At 43.2% G+C, this 20991-nt stretch overlaps 1 long non-coding RNA gene across 2 annotated transcripts; it reads right to left on the minus strand.

Moving 5' to 3' along the window:
* Nucleotides 1–12402: 12402 nt before the first annotated feature.
* LOC142665655 (uncharacterized) lies at nucleotides 12403–19963 on the minus strand. Of its 2 annotated transcripts, XR_012851537.1 has the most exons (4): nucleotides 19771–19963; nucleotides 14692–14828; nucleotides 13901–14600; nucleotides 12403–13798 (listed from the first exon to the last, which is right to left on the minus strand). It is a non-coding gene; the product is annotated as an uncharacterized LOC142665655 (long non-coding RNA). The 2 variants fall into 2 exon arrangements; XR_012851536.1 differs by having other exon boundaries at nucleotides 12403–14600.
* Nucleotides 19964–20991: the final 1028 nt, after the last annotated feature.

Consider the following 20991-nt stretch of genomic DNA (forward strand, 5'->3'; position numbering starts at 1 on the left):
AATACTGCAGATTTTCCGCATTTTCCGATTTGTTTCGGAAAATCCACAGCATAATACCGTAGCAGCAAAGTGGATGAGATTTGAACAAATTTCATCCACACGCTGCATAAATGATAAGTGGAAAAAACGCTCAGAAATTGTATTTGCGTAATCACTTTTTTGTTGCGAGTTTTTCTCATTGAATTCAATGGGGAGGTAAAACCAGCAACAAAGAGGAGATGTCGGGATTTTTCCGGTGGAAAGGCAGCGATTCCGTTGCAAAAATCGCAACTCTTAATTAAATCTTATACTTCTTCGACCAGGCTGCCCTCCTGGGATAACGTTTCATCCCATGTGACCGCTGTAGCAAATCACAGGCTGCAACGGTCACATGGGATGAACTGTCATCCCAGGAGGCCAGTCTGCAGGACGTCAGAGGGTAACGTTCCCAACAAATTCAAGATCATTGACATGCTGCGGTTTAAAAAATCCACACCGCCGGTCGATTTCCACACTGTGTAGTTGAGATCTCATTCCCTTTGCTACTACTGTATTCTGCTGCGGATTTTCCACTCGTAAATCTGGATGGTAATTCCGCTATGTGTGAACAAGGGTGGAACATCAATTCCCTTCATCTGTATGAGGTTTTTCTGCAGCAATTCAAATGAATAATACGTATTTTTAGTCGCAGATATTTCTGCACCAAAACCTGCCATGTGTGAATCCACCCTTAGGCCCTGTTCACACATAGGAGAATTTCTACAGATTTTTAAAACGGATTAGACAGCCGAAAATCCGCAGCATGATACAGTAGCAGCAAAGTGGATGAGATTTTAACATTTTCATCCACGCACTGTAGAAAATTTCCATGCAGACATTGATCTGCGGTGCAGAGTCTTTAATCCGCCGCATGTCAGTATATTCTGCGCAGTGGTTGCATATTTGTTGCAGATTTTACCCATTAAGTTCATTGGGAAAATGAAAATCTGCTGCAAATAGCAAATGTTGCCATTTTTCCTGTGAACTGACTCCAAATATCTCAAGAAGGGAAAATAATAATAATTTTAAAATAAAAAAAAATTATACTCCCCTCCCCTGGTCTCCCATAGTGATGCCTCACTACTCCCAATGCTGTCCTAGAAAGAGTTTTTGTGCCATGTGATTGCTTCAGCCGGGAAAACAGGGACGCGTATTGCTACAGGAGACCAGGGGAGTCTGCTGTCCCTTTTTTTCCCTTCTTGTCATCTGCAGCGGCAAATCCAAGCGAAATCAAATTTGGTGCAAAATTCCCAGCGGAAATACCACATGTTGCGGTTTTTCACCGCAGATATTAACCTGGGCAATGCATTAGGGTGAGTTCTGTGTCAAATCTGCAACAAATCCACGACGTGTGAAACTCAGCCTAAGGGGGGATTCACACGAGCGTGATTTGGCAGCGTGTAGGGCGCGTGGTTTTCGCGCGGCACGCAATGCCCTATAGAAGTCTATGGGGCAGTACACACAGTCCGTGTATTTTGCGCAGCGTTTGTTCGCTGCGCAAAATACGCGACAGGTTCAATAACTCTGCGTATTTCACGCATCACGCACCCATTGAAGTCAATGGGTGCGTGAAAACCACGCATGTCGCACGGAAGCACTTCCGTGCGAACTGCGTGCTTGCGCAACAGCTGTCAAAAGGATGAATGGAAACAGAAAAGCACCACGTGCTTTTCTGTTTCCAAGCATCCAAACGGAGTGTCTTTGCGAGGAGCGAACCCCGACAACCGAAGCTAACTTCACCGGGTTCGGCCAAACTCGTTTTGGCCGAACCCGGCAAAAAAATTTCCGGTCCGCGACGTCGGAAGACATTCACTGTGCATGGTGCTGAAAGAGTTAAACTGTTTCAGCACCATGGACAGTGACTTGCGATCCCAAAATACATGAACCTGTAAAAAAAAAACGAAGTACTAACTTACCGATTACTCCTGTCTCCTTCCTGCAGTCCGACCTCCCGGGATGACACTTCAGTTCAAGTGACAGCTCCAGCCAATCACAGGCCAAGCACAGGCTGCAGCCAATCACAGGCTGCAGCGGTCACTTGGACTGCCGCGTCATCCAGGGAGGTGGGGCCCGATGTCAAGAGAGGCGCGTCACCAAGGACGCGTCACCAAGGCAACGGCCGGGAAGTTCTCGGTAAGTAGGAACTTTATCTTTTTTTTTTACAGGTTTTTCGCTGTTGTGTTCGGCATTCACTGTCGAGGGTGCTGAAAGATTTAGCTCTTTCAGCACCTTGGACAGTGACGGGCGTCGACAAGCCTCATCTCTATGATGCCGGCTGCGCGAAAATCACGCAGCCGCGTATCAGACACGCATGACACACGCAGCTGTCAAATGGTTTTTGCGCTCGCAAAACGCCGCGTTGTTTGTGCGCGCAAAAACGCAACGTTCGTGTGAATCTGCCCTAAGGGTATGTTCACATGCGCTATTTACGGACGTAATTCAGGCATTTTACACCTCGAATTACGCCCGAAAAAACGGTTCCAAACCGGCTGCAAACATCTGCCCATTGAATACAATGGGTCTTACGGTGTTCTGTGCAGACGGGCTTTTTGTAAAAAGACGCCCGCCTCAAAGAAGTGCATGTCACTTCTTGGGATGTAATTGGAGCCGTTTTTCATTGACTCCAATGAAAACCAGCTCCAATTACGACCGTAATGGACCCGGCGAAAAACGTGTGCACTTGTCAAAACATCTGAAATTTAGGAGAAGTTTTCGCCTGAAAACAGCTCCGTAATTTCAGACGGAATTGGCGTTGCCGTGTGAACATACCCTTAGGCTATATTCAGACGAACGTGTGCGAAATCGGCAGTGAAAAATGGGGACCAGTTTTCATAGATCCCCCATAGACTATTGAGGGATCTGTAAAAACTGACAAAAATAGGACATGTCCTATTTTTTCACGGTCCCTCAAACAGTCCGTTAAAACAACGACTGTGTGAACAGCCCCATAGAAATACATGCAACCGTGTGATGGCCACTAAAAAAAACTTCCTTCACATGGACTATTAATGCGTACGTCTGAATAAGCCCGTAGGGCACATTAACATGTCGTGGATTTTAGTTCAGATTTCACTGCGGGAAAACAGCCACTAACCTCTGATGATCTCATCCCTGCACTATATTCCGCTGCAGATTTTTGTCCGCAAATACGCTACATTTTAACATAGCCGTACAGCTCCATATAACTCAGAGGTTGTATTGCGCTGTAATAAGGGAGTGTGGCACCAGCTTTAGGGCAGATTCAGACGAACGCTGCGTTTTGCGCGCGCAAAAACCATTTGACAGCTGCGTGTGTCATCCGTGTCTGATGCGCGGCTGCGTGATTTTCGCGCAGCCGCCATCATAGAGATGAGGCTAGTCGACGCCCGTCACTGTCCAAGGTGCTGAAAGAGCTAACTCTTTCAGCACCCTCGACAGTGAATGCCGAACACAATATCGAAAAACCTGTTGAAAAAAAGAAAAAGTTCGTACTTACCGAGAACTTCCCGGCCGTTGCCTTGGTGACGCGTCCTTGGTGACGCGTCTCTCGACATCGGGCCCCACCTCCCTGGATGACGCGCCAGTCCATGTGACCGCTGCAGCCTGTGCTTGGCCTGTGATTGGCTGGAGCTGTCACTTGGCCTGAATTGTCATCCCGGGAGGTCAGACTGGAGGAAGAAGCCGGGAGTTATCGGTAAGTCAGAACTTCGTTTTTTTTTTACAGGTTCATGTTTATTGGGATCGGAAGTCACTGTCCATGGTGCTGAAACAGTTTAACTCTTTCAGCACCATGGACAGTGACTATCTCCTGACGTCGCGTACCGATAATTTTTTTGCCGGGTTCGGCCAAAACGAGTTCGGCCGAACCCGGTGAAGTTCGGTTCGCTTGTCCGGCTTCGCTAATCGCAAAGACACTCCGTTTGGATGTTCGGAAACAGAAAAGCACGTGGTGCTTTTCTGTTTACATTCATCCTTTTGACAGCTGTTGCGCAAACACGCAGTTCGCACGGAAGTGCTTCCGTGCAACCTGCGTGGTTTTCACGCACCCATTGACTTCAATGGGTGCGTGATGCGCGAAATACGCAGAGTTATTGAACCTGTCGCGCTTTTTGCGCAGCATACAAATGCTGCGCAAAAAGCACGGACTGTCTGTACTGCCCCATAGACTTGTATTGGTCCATGCGTGCCGCGTGAAAACCACGCGGCCCGCACGGACCGAATACACGCTCGTGTGAATCCCCCCTTACATCCACGAACATTCACGAGGATTTGCATAATCTACCATCGTGGTCTAGCCCCTCAAAACACAGACTGCATTTTTCTGGAATATATTGGGTAGCCACGTCCTGCATTATTACAGGCGCGCAAATTGTCAATAGAAAAGGCAAATAAATGTATTTATCCTTTGACAGTGCTGGGTATAAAAAAATAAAATCTGGCACTTACACCTTTCACTTGGCCTTCGCCGTACTCCAAACCAATTAGTTTAGTTTTTGGAAAGATTCCTTCACCTCGTTCCCGTGCCTGCCTGATTGCTTCTTGGGCTCTGATGTCTGTTTTTGTGAACGGTTAAATTACTCTAAAAAAAATACAACTAATTAGATTTCAGCTCCTGAGGCAATGTGTAGGAACATTTTAAAGGTACAAACATATTATACCTGGAGAACAGGCAGTTAGGCAAACACTCTGGTCCTCAACTAATACAAAATCTACATAGATGTGTGTTCTAGGGTATGTTCACACGGAGGCTACATGCACACATTGCATGTTTTGCTGCGGAAAATATGCACCAAAAGTGCAGGAAATTCACAGATAAAAACCGCACCTAATGCATTTTTTACGTTTTTAATCATTCAAGCTTCACATTGTCCACGTTCCCTCCTCAGTGGCCTTATAATGAACATCTTGGCACCTATCGATCTATTATAGACCTGTGCAGTGCTTTGGTTGTGGTTGTGATTCTAATAACATGCTTTGGTTTTGGGTTGACTGGGTTTTCAGTTTGAATTTTAAGCAAAGTTTTAAATTTGAACACAAAACCCCAAATTATTAGTGTTCGGGCCGGTTCACATCAGCGTTGCCCTTCCGTTGAGTGGTTCCTTCGGAGGTTTCTGTCGTGTGAACACCTCAACAGAAAGGCAAACGGAAACCTTCTCTTCCGTTTGCATCACCATTGATCTTAATGGTGACGGGAACGTTGCTAATGGTTTCCGTTTGTCACCGTTGTGATAGGGTTCCGTTGTTTTGAAACCTCCAATGGAACCCCTCGACGGAAAGTAAACGCTGATGTGAATACAGCCTTATAATTATTTGGAACCGAATAAAGTTAGATAAAAACGCCAGTCTTAAAACATCTTCCTAATAAATTTGGCATACTGCATGTACGCCCGTCTTTTTACACAATTTCAGCTAGCATTCTGGCACGTTTTGTTAGTAAATCTCTCCTATTGTTTTTGTTCCTTTGTACTATTACTTTAGCTGCTGACCACCCTTATTTGACCCTGGCTGCTGACCACCCTTGTTTGACCCTGGCTGCTGACCACCCTTGTTTGACCCTGGCTGCTGATCACCCTTGTTTGACCCTGGCTGCTGACCACCCTTGTTTGACCCTGGCTGCTGACCATCCTTGTTTGACCCTGGCTGCTGATCACCCTTGTTTGACCCTGGCTGCTGACCACCCTTGTTTGACCCTGGCTGCTGACCACCCTTGTTTGACCCTGGCTGCTGACCACCCTTGTTTGACCCTGGCTGCTGACCACCCTTGTTTGACCCTGGCTGCTGACCATCCTTGTTTGACCCTGGCTGCTGGCCACCCTTGTTTGACCCTGGCTGCTGGCCACCCTTGTTTGACCCTGGCTGCTGGCCACCCTTGTTTGACCCTGGCTAGCTTTGAGTATCTGCTTTTGTACTGTATTTGTCAGTATGATTCTTACAAAATACATACCGAAAATCCGCAGCAAATACAGGGGCCTGTTTTGGTAAAATCTTTTATGTTTTCTTATACCAGACAAAACAAACTACTACATCAAAAACAATAATTCCATTTCAATCATTTTCGTTGAACAAAATGATTGCATGGCCTAGAGGAGCGTTATGCGGCCATTTAGCACACAGGATGAACGCGTGCTTCACGTACCTTTGATCTAGTTGCTAAGGTGATCGCATGTACGTGCTCTTAGACTCTATTCTTTATATTTATCTTGTGTTCTTTGAAGGAGAAACGCAGAAATTGCCTTATGTAGCAGTTTCAAACTTTATTTTTGCTAAATTAAAATTTTTTATGGAAATATTTCCTTCAAATCACAGCAATCTGTAAAAAAAAAATGTAACACATCTGTAAAGATCTAATACTTTGATATATTCCTTTGATGCAAGTTTTTTTATTTTTTTCATTTTGGACTTAACATCTTTCCCTGTCTGATTTAATGAATTTATTCTTTTTACATTATTACATTCTTACATTATTGTAACTGCAATGAGTGCAGGACATGGCAAGGCAACACAGGGGACTGTCTAGTGCACTGAGACCACAAGAGGGCAGTATTGCCAGTCTGCATTTAAATGGGTTGTCAGGGATGTGCCATGTTTCCCAAAATGGTGAATGCCAATTGAAGAATACAATGCAACTACAGAACTCATCAAGCGGGATGGGATCGACGACCACGTGTTTGGGACCACTCCTGCACCTATCAGACATTTCTGCCATATCCTGTCTAAGATAGGAATACCCCTTTAATTCCTCACTATTTTGAATATTTCTGCTTGCTGTCGGTAGTAAATGGGAACATTATAGTTTACACTCACAAGCTGAAAACTGCTGCTGCTACTGTCCTGTTTACAGCAGACGGTTTGTTACAATGTGTGCAGTTAATCCTATGTGAGCTAAACATAGTCGCAAAACATCCATCTCTCCTGTCCTGCCTGCAAACTGATGGATCTAACTTACACTGATACATTGTATAAAGCTGTAGGACTAGGTCAGCATTTCCATTCACTTACAGGAAGCAGTTGTTTTTAAAATGGTGAGGGATTTCAACACTAAGTAAATTAGAAAGTTGTGTAACTTATACAATAATTACCCTTCATTTACATAAGACTGGACAATTACTTTTAGGATAGTGATATTTTACTTCTGTGTGAAAATTGCCAAGACTAATACCTAAAAGTAGTATTCTAAAGCGCTTCAAAGCTATAATTTTTTTGTTTTTCCGTCGATGTAGCCATGTAAAGGCTTGTTTTTTGCGGGACAAGTTGTAGTTTTTCAGGGTACCACTTATTGTACCAAATTTATGTTTTTTTAAATATTTTACCACTTTCCAAAAAATAAAACTATTTGCTAAATAAGAAAAATTGTTTGTGTCGCTATATTCTGAAAGCCATAACTTTTTCATTTTTCCATCAATTTAGCGGTGTGAGGGCTTGAATTTTGAAGGGTGAGCTGTAGTTTTCACCGATACCATTTTGGGGTACATGCAACTTTTTGATCACTTTTTATTCAATTTTATTTTTGAGTGGTAAGGTGACCAAAAAACAGCAATTTGCGTGTTTTATAGATTTTTTTTACGCCATTGACCGAGCGGGTTAAACATTCGCAGTATTGTGATAGTTTGGACTTTTACAGATGTGGCGATACCAGTTATGTTAACTTTTATTTTTTTTAACATTGCTTTAGGGAAAAATGGGAAAAGGGGGGGGTTTTTTGAACTTTTTATACTTTTTTTTTTGGAACATAAAAAAAAAACTTTAACTGTTTTTTTACTTTTTTTATTAGTCCCCATAGGAGACTTGAAGCAGCGATCGTTGGATCGCTTGCATGATATACTGCAATACTAATGTATTGCAGTATATCGTTATTCTGACAGTCTTCTTTGAAGCCCTGGGAGTACAAAGATGGCGGACCTCGGTGCCTTCATTAGGCCCCCAGGCTGCCATAACAACTATTGTAACCGGCCGATCGTGCCGCAGGGGGGGGCACGCGATGGCGTGTTTAAGGGGGCACAACCCTGATTCTAACAATTGAAATGCTGCGGTCGCGATTGAGGTGTTAAACGGGCGGAATCAAAGTGATCTTTGATTCCGCCCGTTGCAGTGAGGTGTCGGCTGTATAACACAGCCGTCACCCCTGTGTATGGAGCACGCTCAGCCTGTGAGCACACTCCATACTTCCCCTTAACCCTTATCAGTACAGTTACGTGATAATGCGTTAAAGCTGTCTAGACACATACGCAGTCTGTATTGGTTAGGTACGTGGAATATGTTTATATGGAGCTGTATCTTATAAATGAGCCTCAAAAAATGTAAATTAACAAGTGCCCTTTATAGCAGAGATGGAACTTGAAGCTCCTGGGCCCCAATCAATAATCCATGCAGCCCCCCACCTCTGATGAGCCATTTATAATACTGGTGTCTTCATATGTGGCAGAGAGGCACGTGTGCGACTGCTACCACGCAACAGCCGTAAATCCTAAGATTATGTCTTGAGATACTTACATATGACAGTGCAAGTACAATTGATTTAAGCCCTTAGTTACGTCCACTGCCTTCTGCCGTGTTCTTTCCATTTTCTTGCGTTTTTCGGTCTCCTGGCCGGCACTGCTCCTCTCCTTGGGTTTCTGCTACTGTTGGCCTACCACGCCGCCACCACCACTCACCTCCTTCCTTTGTCCACTACTGCTGCTAGGGCGTGCGCTGACCCTTTTCCTCTTAAAGGGCTAGTGCTCACCAATATTTCACCCAACTTTCTCAGGCTATAAAGGGTTCCGCTCACTCTGCTTCAATGCCTGAGCAATTCGGTTCATCCTAGCTAGTCTAGTGATACCCTGCGTTGTACTTTGTTGGATTTCCTGTCAACGCCCTCTGCCTGTACCTTTATCCTTGCCTGTCGTCTGACCTGACCTCTTGCTTGTGACCCCTAACGAACCCCTGTCGTTTGCCTTGACCTTTTGCTCTACCAACTGTGATTGCCCCCCTGCCACCTGCCCTGTCTTACGCAATACCTGACCATTCTGTTGGCTGATTTTATACTCTGCCTGTTTACGTTGGCCATTGTCAAGGGAGACTACTCTAGGGGTAGCGACCCGGGGTTCCCCAGCAGCGAAGCCCAGATCCCTGTATAGAGGTTAAAGGGTAAATACTTGGCATTCCTTTAGACTCCGCTCCCCGGTTTAGCCCCACATAAAATCCCTTGGTGACATAGTGGGTTCAGGCCATCCTCTGCAGGCCCCTTTAGTTTCCCATGGGCCCCGTGACACCCTATTTTGGGATATCTTGTTACCCCTTTAAATTGACATACTTCTGTAATTTATGAAGAACTAATATTACACAGTTTCCAATGTAGCATTGGTAAACTCTAAATTGTATCTAGCTATTTTAATAAAACATAGTGTGTCTTACCACTCAGACTCCGCAGTGTATGTGCAGTATAATGAAGCAGAGCCGGGAGGCCCTTGGATTAAGAAGATTACTTGAAGAGCACATATTTGCAGAATGTGATCGCCAGCATGGCATATCAATAATGCAGGAGCTCCACTATTCACCTGCATTGACTTTTATTATAGAACAGAGATTGATAAAACTAGACAGGGAGATATTGTACAATTGGCCCTATGTGTACACGGAGACCCCATCTATCCTCTTCAGTCTAGACACTTTCTAGGAACCTGCCAATTCTTGATCTTCTTCCTTGCTTATTATTCTGAGTTTTGTCACTAGTAATCCTGCAGAGCTGCTGAGAGGTATCATTTCAGAAACCGCACACGCAGGCTCCATACTGCTACATTAGAAGCTAGAGTGACACCTGCAAAGAAAAATGGAAACACTTGTGTCTTTTATGATGTTTATTTCCATATTTTGTATATATTGTGCAACCTTCACCTAAGGCTTCATTCACACGAGCGTGTCCAATTTGCGTGCACAAAAAAAGGGACCATATTTCATGCGTTTCATGTCCCTGTGCCATCACGAAAATCACACAGACGCAACACAGTTATTCACATGAAAAACTTTTTCTGCAGCCACAAATCGGTCCTTAGACTCATTGCTTTTAGGGGAGAATATAACATACGGCACTCCGTGGTGCACCTTATAGCGGTACATGGCGTCCCTGCGGCTCTGTGTCGCTATACAACCTCCAGTACATCACTCTGTCATGTGCATTGGGCCTTAAAGGGGGGCCCACAGTTCAGGATCCCCCTCAACACTGGAGGACTCCAATGATTTTAAAGATTGCGCATGTATGGTTAACATTGCAGATTAGAGCTGCTAACAGATAAGCACTCCTAGATGTAAAGGTACTATTACATGGCCCAACGTGACAGCTCGTTGATCGGCGCCGCTTGTTTCCTCCTATCACATGGAGCAATGATTTGATATGTATAGGGACGAGCACTTTGTTACTACATTCGTTTGTCCATGTACATTTTCATCATGTCGGCAGCGCATCTCCCTGATTACACAACTGCCCACAACGATGATGATTAATTCTGCATAAAAGAGCAGATCAGCCGATGAACGAGCACTGATTGTTGCCCTTATTACACAGGGCAATGATCGGGAACAAGAGTTTATATGAACGCTCGTTTGCTCGATCATTGGCCCGTGTAATACGGCCTTAAGACCTTTTGATTTTGAGTTTCAGAAAATTCCCCAACCGAATCCTCTGCCTGTAAATCCACCCTAACAGCAGGGGTGGGATTCGGCCGGTTCGCTCTGGTTCCCTCGAACCGGTTGTTAAAATTACAGCCGGTTCGCAGAAGCGGGAAGCCGGAGCCAGTCCCCTCCACTCAATTGTATTTGCGTCCTTAGGACGCGGATGCAATTGACTTCACTAGCGCTGCCCTGCAGAGGCACATGATGCCTCGCCATTCGGCGCTTTAGTAATGATGCAGTCGGTGATTAAGTCATCGCGCCGCTGCATCGTTCCGCTGGAGGAGGGCTGGAGGACGTAGCGGGAACGGAACAGGTAAGAAATGGTTGTTTTATTTCGTCTACCATGGGCAGCATTGTATATAGTCCCCAGTAGCTACAGGGGACCATATAGGGAACATAAACTACAGGGGACAATACATAGGTAGCAGTAGCTACAGGGGACTATATAGGGAACATAAACTACAGGAGACAATACATAGGTAGCAGTAGCTACGGGGGACTATATAGAGAACAGTAACTACAGGGGACTATATAGGGAACAGTAGCTATAGGGGACTATATAGGGAACAGTAGCTACAGGGGACTATATAGGGAACAATAACTACCAATTTGACAAGACTATTGTTTCATTTTATTTTATTTCTTTTCTTTAACCAGTCTTAAATTCTACTAACTTTACAAAGAGCAACATTGGCGCAAATGCCCTATTGAAAGATATAGCAGACATTTATGTAGCCAGTAAGATGACACTTGGTGACAGTCAGTTCTGTCAGGCTGGGTTCACACATAGTGTAAATACTGCACATTTTACAGCAATGGTTTCATGGCGGTTATTACAGTAGCAGCAGAGGGGATGAGGTTTGACCAAATCTCATCCACATGCTGCGTAAATGATAAGTGATGAATTCAATGGGAAGGTAAAACCCTCAACAAATAGCAGATGTTGCCATTTTTGTGGCGGAAAAGCTGCAAATCGGCCGCAAATATCGCAACTCAGAAAAAAATCTTATACTTACCCAGAATTCTGTGTTTCTTCGTCCAGGCCGGCCTGGATGACTTTTGATTCCATGTGACCGCTGCAGCCAATCACAGGCTGCAACGGTCACATGGGATGAAACAACATCCCAGGAGGCCGGTCTACAGTACATCAGTGTGAACTTACCCATGAACTTACATTTATCAGTGCTGGATAGAGAGAAGGGGCAGCCCTTTCAGGCAGAGCATCCACAGCGATAGAAAAAAAAGCAGTTCATACGTACCCCTGCCGTTGTCTTGGTGACGCGTACCTCTTTTGACATCCAGTCCGACCTCCCTGGATTATGCGGCAGTCCATGTGACAGCTGTAGCCTGTGATTGGCTGCAGCGGTCACATGGGATGAAACGTCATCCCAGGTGGCTGGACTGGAGAAAGAAGCAGGGAGTTCTGGGTAAGTATAAACACATTTTTTTCTGCGTTGGGGTATTTGAAGGAAACCTTAGAAATCTATATTGTGAGCGCCGCGCATGGTACTCACTGTCCAGCGGTAGTCACTGTCCAGGGTGCTGAAAGAGTTACTGCTGATCAGTGCAGCCCCTTTTCTCTATCCAGCACTGATCATAATTCTTTCAGCACCCTGGACAGTGAGTACCATGCGTGGCGCTCGGAAACAGAAACACGGAAGTGTACACGGAGTACACACGGGAACCACACTGATCCAATCGCAGACACACGTATCTGTGAAAAACGGTGACGGAAGAGTGCATGAGGCTGAAGTCACTTTTATTTTATTTTTTCCAGTTGCACCTAATTGACATATAAAAGAAGCCATAAAACAATCTAAGAGGAAGCTCCATTCCAGTTCAAAGAACATTTAATATTTGCTTATAGTCTTGAATTTATAGACTCAGTCCAACATTTTGGGATAAAACTTAGCGAGATTGAAGGCGTTACATACTGCATTGTAAACAGATTTAGTGTTTAATTCACATGAAACATAACAGCATTTAAAATTCTACTGTGGTCTAGTCTAAATGATGAGATGTAAAATACCGTGACTTTCATAAAAGTAATAAACACTTAGCTGTAGAACATGGGCAGGCGTGACTAAAATGACAACAAAAGCTAAGGGTATCTAAACGTTTAAAAAGAAATTGACATGTCATAGTGACATATCAGAAGTTTTGATCTTTCTTTTGAGCCCGTACACTGCTCGATTGGCTTTCCAAGGAAGGTCGATCAGAAACGAAGTGGCACAGCACTCATCTGATCACTTCTGCCACTTCATTTTAGCAACCAGTGGTGGTCTCCACCGATCAAAGCTTCTGACATGCCACTATGACATATCAAAAGTTTTTTAAAAGTTTAGTTACCCTTTAAGTACTAAAGTTAAAAAAATGCCAAATTAAGAGTCCATCTCAATCCTCCTTATGGCACAATTTATAAATGTGCTCACCTCCTTGGAGGCTCTGCACACCTCATGGTCAATTTGCGTTTTTTGCTACGACTCGCAATAAAAAGCCAATTGACGGTGCCATGTGAACACAGCCTCAATGTTTCTTTTTCAATGGTTCTTTGATGGTTCTTTTTCAATAAAGGGGATGGTCAAAATAGGAATTTAGTGGCCCATTCAGGCAGTTTAGAGACATTTTCCATGCTCGAAAGTTTCCATTGTTTTTGGACACTGTTTTAGTGCCACAAAAGGTGCACTAAAGTCTGTATTGCTCTATAGAACACTGCTTCTTTTTCAATGATGGACAGATGTGTTTCAGAGATAATAAATACAATATATATATTTGCATCAGCACTAAGGAAATAATCAGGCATTGAAATGCTGTCAACTTGGAAGTAAAACATGTTTGATGAAAAAAATTGTTATTCCTGTCATTGCTTTAGTCCCCAGCAAACAAACATCAGATATATATCAGAAGCTTCACTGCGGCTTGCCAGCTTAAATCATGGAAATATATGGATTACATATTTTTTTAAATGGTTGTTGATATCTACTCCATATTTATAGGGAGTTGCTCTCTGGGAAGTGACACCGTGCAAAATCGTTTCTGAGCAGAGAATATTCATTAATGAATACAAACTCGCCGCAATTACCATAGTGTACCTACAATGCCGGTCATCACTGTCAGCGACGGGAGAAAAACAAGGGGATAATGTTAGAGAAAACTGTAAAAGAAAAGAAATGATTACATTTCACATTTGTTGCTATTTATAGGGGTTTCTGGTGGTTTTATGGACGTAAAATAATAAACTTTAGAATATACTTACATGTCCAATTCTGCTCCCTTCCTTGACATTGGTCTTTTGGGCCCCCGGCTTCTTTTTGTTTGGAATCCTGCTTCATGATTTAACATCCTATCCTGTAACCGCCACGGCGAAACACTGTCTTGATACATTACATCACAAAGGACGAGGAGATGACAAGACAAAGATTTTACTGTTGTCACGATCATGGGGTATGTGGACCCACTAGGCCGCTCTGTCGTAGCAGCTGGCCACAGTCTATGCGAAAGTCTTTAGCACAAAAGTACCTGTAAGAGTTCAGACAGACACGAGGTGTAGCAGATGCTTTAGCACAGATGGTTCGTGGCACAGATGACACCAGACGTGGCAGATGACACCAGACTTGGCAGATGTTACTAGGCATGGCAGATGATCCACACACGACTCCAACAATAGGCTAAGGCTCAGGAACAAACACAGCAACAGGATACAGGAAGCAGGATACCGGAACATTGCGAGCAGGATACAACTAATACAATTTTTGTGCAGCACTACAGCATTTGTTGGCGAAATATAAGCAACAGGAAAGAACATAGGCATTTATAGGTAAGCAATTGGCCAGTGATTGTTCTCCTTGTTCTAGTTGGTATGAGCAAGAATTCAGCTGTCTCTGTTTACAGGTGGATCTGTCAGAAATTGTTTTCTACTTTCAGCCCCCTGGTACAACAGTTCCAAAAGGATCTAACTGGGGAAAGAATAATGATAATAGAATATGAAAAAAAAATGTTCCCTTAGTTGTGGCACCTTAAGACATATTCACAAAAAATGGTCTTTACCTTTTGAAATGAATTATTGTAAGGCATTTATCAAAAATCTCAATAGGGCAATGAGGCATACTGATAAATTGGTTGGCCCGAAAGCTTATACTTGGTCATTTTATACAGTGACTTTCTGTACCCATTGGACAAGGGACCTAGAAATAATAGCACAAACATTATAAAGTAATTATATATATATACATACATACATGTATTTATCAAAACTAAACATAGTGAAGGTGATTGACATTCAGCTGTAATCCATTGATAAGTGGAAGTAGACCAACTTCTTTTGGGGTTTTTTTGGTGGGGAGAATTTACCCTAGAAATCACAGGAAGGCAATTTGTTTTTTAAGGACAAATTGGAAAATTAAAAATACTACGATATGACCAGATTAGCAGCATTTACTGTGAACTGCAAAATGCTGAAAATTCCTATCACAATCTGCACGAGCACTCGCAGCTCCAAAAATATTGTGGACACATCCAAAAAAAAAAATATTTTTATTAAGGGCATTGGGGGGAGCTCTGTACACCAGTCTTCTGCCATAGAAAGGTCACAATTTATGTGCAAAAATGTTGCGACTTTTCTGTTTTACTATAATTTACACCAAATAATCTATATAGCTGGAGTAGATTTGGTTTTATGGTGCACAGACGGCCAGCTATGCTCTTCATTTATAAAGAAGTGTGTGCCTCTTAATAAATGAGGTGCATCTTACTTCAACTTTCTGTAGATGAAGACAGACATATGAAATGCCAGTCTTAAAGGGGTTCTCTGGGAATTCTTTATTAATGACCTATACTTAGGATAGGCCATCAATAACAGATCGGTGGGGGATTGACTCCCAGCCCCCCCACCGATCAGCAGATTAATGGAGCCACAGCATTCAGCACCGAAGCCAGTTTACAGGCGCAGCACTGTACACTTTCGTAGCGACTGTGCCTAAGATTACCGTTCCGGTCCCATTCAAGTGAATGGGACTGAGCTGCAATCCTAGGCACAGCCTCTACGGATGTCTACAGCGCTGTGCTGGTAAACACTGAAGCAACCCCTTCAGTCAGCTGATCGGCGGGGTCCAGGGAGTCGGACACCCACCGATCTGATATTGACAGCCTATCCTAAAGATACGCCAGCAATACAAAATACCTGGAGAACACCTTTAATAAATTGCCCCCACTGTCCCAAAGTCTCCTCCTTTTTTGCTTGACCGCCCATGAATTTATGGATCGTTGAAAACCATGTAGACTACATCCGCTGTGGCTTTCAACTGGTTTGAGAGAAATTTATATTCCTAAAATCCACGTAGAGTCCATTTTTCCATTGCAGTGATAGAATTTGGACTTTTAAAGGCATTGAGCAACAACAGAACTGAAGTCTGGAAACAATGTGTGGATACAGCATAAATAATTTACAAAGATTTTCAGAAAACATTAACGTTCAAGCTCATAAACCACCTGCTGACACCTAGACATGCAAAATCATTGTCTTTTCTTCTGGAAACCAGACTTCAGTAAGTAAACGGCAGTTCTTTCGGAGGAGACCTCTATAGCTAGAACAGCTGGAGATGATTAAACATTAAAGGATCTCCGCTCTGACAGACGGACTGTAGAAGAGGTATGATACATCAAGACTGGCATGTTGGCAGCCAAGATTTATAAGCAGGGTATAGCAGAATTATTAAGGGTATCTATAATACTGCATAGCAGAGGGGCACATTTTAATAAGAGTAATGTCTAAACTTTCCATGCTAGAAACACACGGGGGAGAGATGTTCCCGAGCAAATGCTTTGGCTACAGATTACAAGATTATATAAGTTTACACCTTGGGACCACTAAACAAAACATACACAAAATGGAGAATAGCGCGTAATGCTTTATAATACACCTATGACCAGAGATACAACAGGGATTACTTATCTGGCAAGTTTCGAGCAGCAGCCAAGAAATTAGAACGAACTTGTATTTTGACTCTGATGCAAAATGTTACAGTCCTGACTAACCAGCGGGTACATCCAGGGCAGGAGGCCCCATAGCAAGGGTTAAAACCTATTCCGTCTGACAACGCTGAAGATGATTTCTGATTCGGAATGAAAAAAAATAGTTTTTTCTGGCTCAGTAACTATGGAGAACTTCTCTTAATAATAATTTACATTGACTGAGGGGCCCTGAGAAGAATAAAGTTGACAGCCTGAAAACAGAAATTATTGGCAAAGAAGTGGACAACCAAGAGTGTGATTTCAAGGGTTAAAGGACTTGGGCCACTGATCTCACACTTCTGGCACACACACAGGGATGACCAACATCAAATTAATTTGAATCCAGGGTGGCCCAAAGGGGTTCTGGGCAGGAAACATGGCAGTAAATTGGGAAGGTAACAGGTTTTTTAAAAGGGTAAATGACTTTGGGCAACTAATTTCGCATAGTATATTAAAGCGGATCTGTCACTTCTTTATATTGCCCTGTCTGTGACAGACAAGCTGATTTCAGTGTGCTGCCATGTATTTAGTAATGTACGGTGGTTTACAAAATGTTGATTTTATACTTGCAGCGCGCGGCCAGCGATGCAGCCAATGAGTCCAAGTATATTCGTATGTTCATGCTTCTCCCGCCTGCCCCCGCTGATTGAGTTTTTACCCTATTACTGTGCATAGGGAGACAAGTGTCAATCAGTAGGGGGAGGCGGGGGGAGCATGAACATACGAATATACTTGGACGCATTGGCTGCATCGCTGGCCATAAGTATATAGTCTAAATTCTCCTATATTACTGAACATTACTAAGTAAGTGACAGCACGCTGAAGTCCGCTTGTCTGTCACTTTATGCTGCTCTCAGGCAGGGCAGTATAAAGAAGTGACAGATCCGCTTTAAAGTGGATCCAGACATTTATAAGTTCTAAGTGTTTGTCGAGAATCATCTTGAAAAAATGGTCGTTTAGATATAAAAACATAAATGAAAGCAATGCAGATGCTCCCAACGATTCGTTATTTGTTGTGAATTATTATTTCCTTTTGCTCAGAAAAAAATTGTGATTTTTAAAGTTGACATCTTTGTTAAGATTCTACTATCCACATGAACAGAAAGCTTTTATTTGGAATGAATCTTTATGTGTTTTAAGTCGGCAAGCATGATGTCATTTTGACAAACAAAAATTATAGGAAAAATTTAGTAAATGCAAAATCCACCAGAATTCTGGCAAAAATTGTGCGGAAAAAGTGGCGTCAAAGGCGTAAATTATGTAAAGTATGCCAGTCATGCGTGGCGTAAGGAAAATTTTATAGAAAATCTAGCAAGATGCACCAAATTTATCATACAGCATGCACCATAGTGATAGATTTGGCGCAGTTTTTGCCTGCCTGTTGTAGTTTTATACTATTAATAAACCTCCCTCAGTATGTCCTGGCTTAATTCCCAGGTTTTAGAATAGTTTGTAATATTTCTGGAGTTGCATTTTTTACTCCTTTTCCTGGACTCTGATGTTCAGCTAGTCCATCATAAAAGATACTCCACTGAATTTGATGTCGGTGCATCCCTTTCTGTGTGCCAGCAGTGTTAAATCAGTGCCCCAAAGTCATTTAACCCCTTGAAAATACCTGTTACTTGTTAAAATCAGTAAAAAGTAGCCGTCTGCCCATTTTGATGCCAGCTTTCATGCATTAGAGCACGCACTTAACTGAATTTAATGTGGGGCATCGCTCTCTGTGTGCCAATAGTGTGAGATCAGTAGCCCAAGGGTATTAAACCTTTTGACAACACGCATAACGTATTCAAAATAGTAAAAAGTGGCCATCTGACTATTTGGATGCCAGCTTTTATGCCCAGAACCACTTTGGGCATGCCTGGGCTCAACTGAATTCACATCCCTTCCTCTCTATGTGACAGCAGTGTCAGATCAGTGGTCCAAAGTAATTTAACCCTCTAAATCACACACATTGATGACCATTTCTGTTTCCAGGCTGCTTTAAACCTTTTTTTTCTCCTAAAGGCACCTCAGTCAATAGTTACAGAAACCAGTAAAAAACAAAACATTTCCTTTGAATGAGAAACCAGTGAATAAGTAACTGAGATCTAATCTGGTGATGCTGAAGTTGGTTTCATTTGATGCTCCTTCCGTTATCCTTAGGTTGTTTGCTTGTTTGCTAATTGTCACAATCTGTGGGTATGTAGACCCACTAGGCCGCACCGCCGTAGCGGAGTAACAGCTGGCCAAACACCAGTCTATAATGTCTATGCAAAGTCCTTAGCGCAAGAGTACTTGTAAGAGTCTAGACAGTAGCAGAGTCTTTGCTACGGTCTAGACTCTTACACGTACTCTTGGGTTTTGATATGGCAGAGGACGCCAGATGTGACGGATGACACCAGACGTGGCGGATGAAACGAGATGTGGTATATTACAGCAGGCGTGGCAGATGACACAACACGACTCTAACACTAGATAAGGCACAGGAACAAACACTGCACGGGATACAGGAAGCAGGATAAGGGAACACAGGGAACAGGATAACACTAAGGGATCATTTGCCAAGACTAACATGGGAATACAACAACAACACTCAGGCAAGGAGTAGAAGGGAAGAGCACTTTTTATAGTCCAGGGTGATCTAGGGATAATGGGATAAGTAAATGCATGTGCGCGCACTGGCCTTTTAAGGCCAGGGATGAGCGCGTGTGCACCCTAGAGGAAATCGCAGAGTGGTGTGGACGTGTGTGCTGGTGTCTCCTGGGAGGGAGATGCAGGCAAGAAGAGAGAGGTCTGCGGTCACGGCCGTCGGGAGGTATGAGGAAGCGACGGTCCACGACCGTTACACTAATATTCTAGGGCCTATGACGAGGGGGTCCTGGCACTGGTCCTCCCACCCATTAAAATGAGGGATAAGGCAAACTTGGACTGTATGGCTGTCTCTATAGGTTTATGCTTTTGTGACTAATCCTCAGACATGCTTGTGGGAGAACTTCATTATTATGCTTCTACTTTAATGATCTTACACTGAAGGGCTCCGGATTTGTACAAGTTTATAATGCACAATTGTTTACAATAAAAATAGTGACTTTTTTTATACACTCGCTAAGCTAGATATTTCTTGCTTGCACTTACCGCTCAGTTAATCGGTGCACCTTTTACGATCAGAACGGGTGCATCATGGCCAGGATTCTGTAAGATATCATAGATGTGCAGTATGTTTTATGCTGCAATGGCTGCATTAATATAAGCTCCAAAGACCGGCTCTGCCTCGCCTCAATTATTTTCAGTCCAAAGATGGATGGAATTAGAACCGCATCCACCTCGTATCAACTAAAAGTTCAATAATTTAAAAGTGCTATAAAATGTCTCAATTTTTTTATGTTTGTTTCAACAACCTGAGAAAAGAGCAATGTGAAACCCAAACATATTTTCGTAAGCTTCTTATTCTGACAGATTTATGTAGGTTTTATTTTTGGGGAAATAGAAGTTACTGCAGCCGCATAATCCATAAAAAGGGATTAAACAATGCTGTGATATGTATCAGCCCGGTGGGTCTTTATTGACATGAATGGCGCCAGCACATTCCTAACAAAACAGAAGCCAGTTTATGGAGTATGAACCATTGAGTGTTCTTAAATGGCACTTTCCGAGCTCAACAGCCGTTTTAAAATAAATCCATTATGCTGCTGTCTCTATTAATTTCCTCCAACAAAATTATTCACATCCACCTGTCCTCGGTAATTGTAAAAATGCAGATGTTATAGTCTGTGTTGAAATAAAGTAAGCATGCATTATTAAACTGCTTTCCTGCTGCAGAGGCAAACAACGTATTAATGAGAAAATCGCCTCTGCGGAAGAACTGGTGCATAGAAGTCTATGTCTGATGTAAAAATAAAGCGATATATGTGTTCTGCACAGTGATACATGAACACCTATATAAGATACATCTATGACGGTCTGGCTGGGAAGGAACAAGGACTGAGTTCCACTTTTTGCTTTTATATAAATAGCCTAAGGATAAGGATGTGCTAGTGGTCCAGAGGTTCGGGCAATACAACCCCTTCTGCCCTGTCTTGGCGCAGGGCAGGAGCTGTGCTATTATATCTCAGTCCACGGCCCAGAATTGAGTCATGCAATACGTGCAACCCAATGGTGCAGTGGACCAGACTTGCAGTTGTCTGCAACTTCTATGCAATTCAACCCCGCAAAACCACAACAGTCGCTCCCTAATAGGGGTCGAGAGAAATCACATGCCTTAGGTGTTGCTCTCACAACATTTTCTATGACTTCCATGAGGTAGTTAAAGGGATTGTCCACGCACGGACAACTGATGAGCTATCCAAAGGATAGGCC

The sequence above is a fragment of the Rhinoderma darwinii genome, chromosome 13 (genome assembly GCF_050947455.1).
Source record: "Rhinoderma darwinii isolate aRhiDar2 chromosome 13, aRhiDar2.hap1, whole genome shotgun sequence".
Classification (NCBI taxonomy): domain Eukaryota; kingdom Metazoa; phylum Chordata; class Amphibia; order Anura; family Rhinodermatidae; genus Rhinoderma; species Rhinoderma darwinii.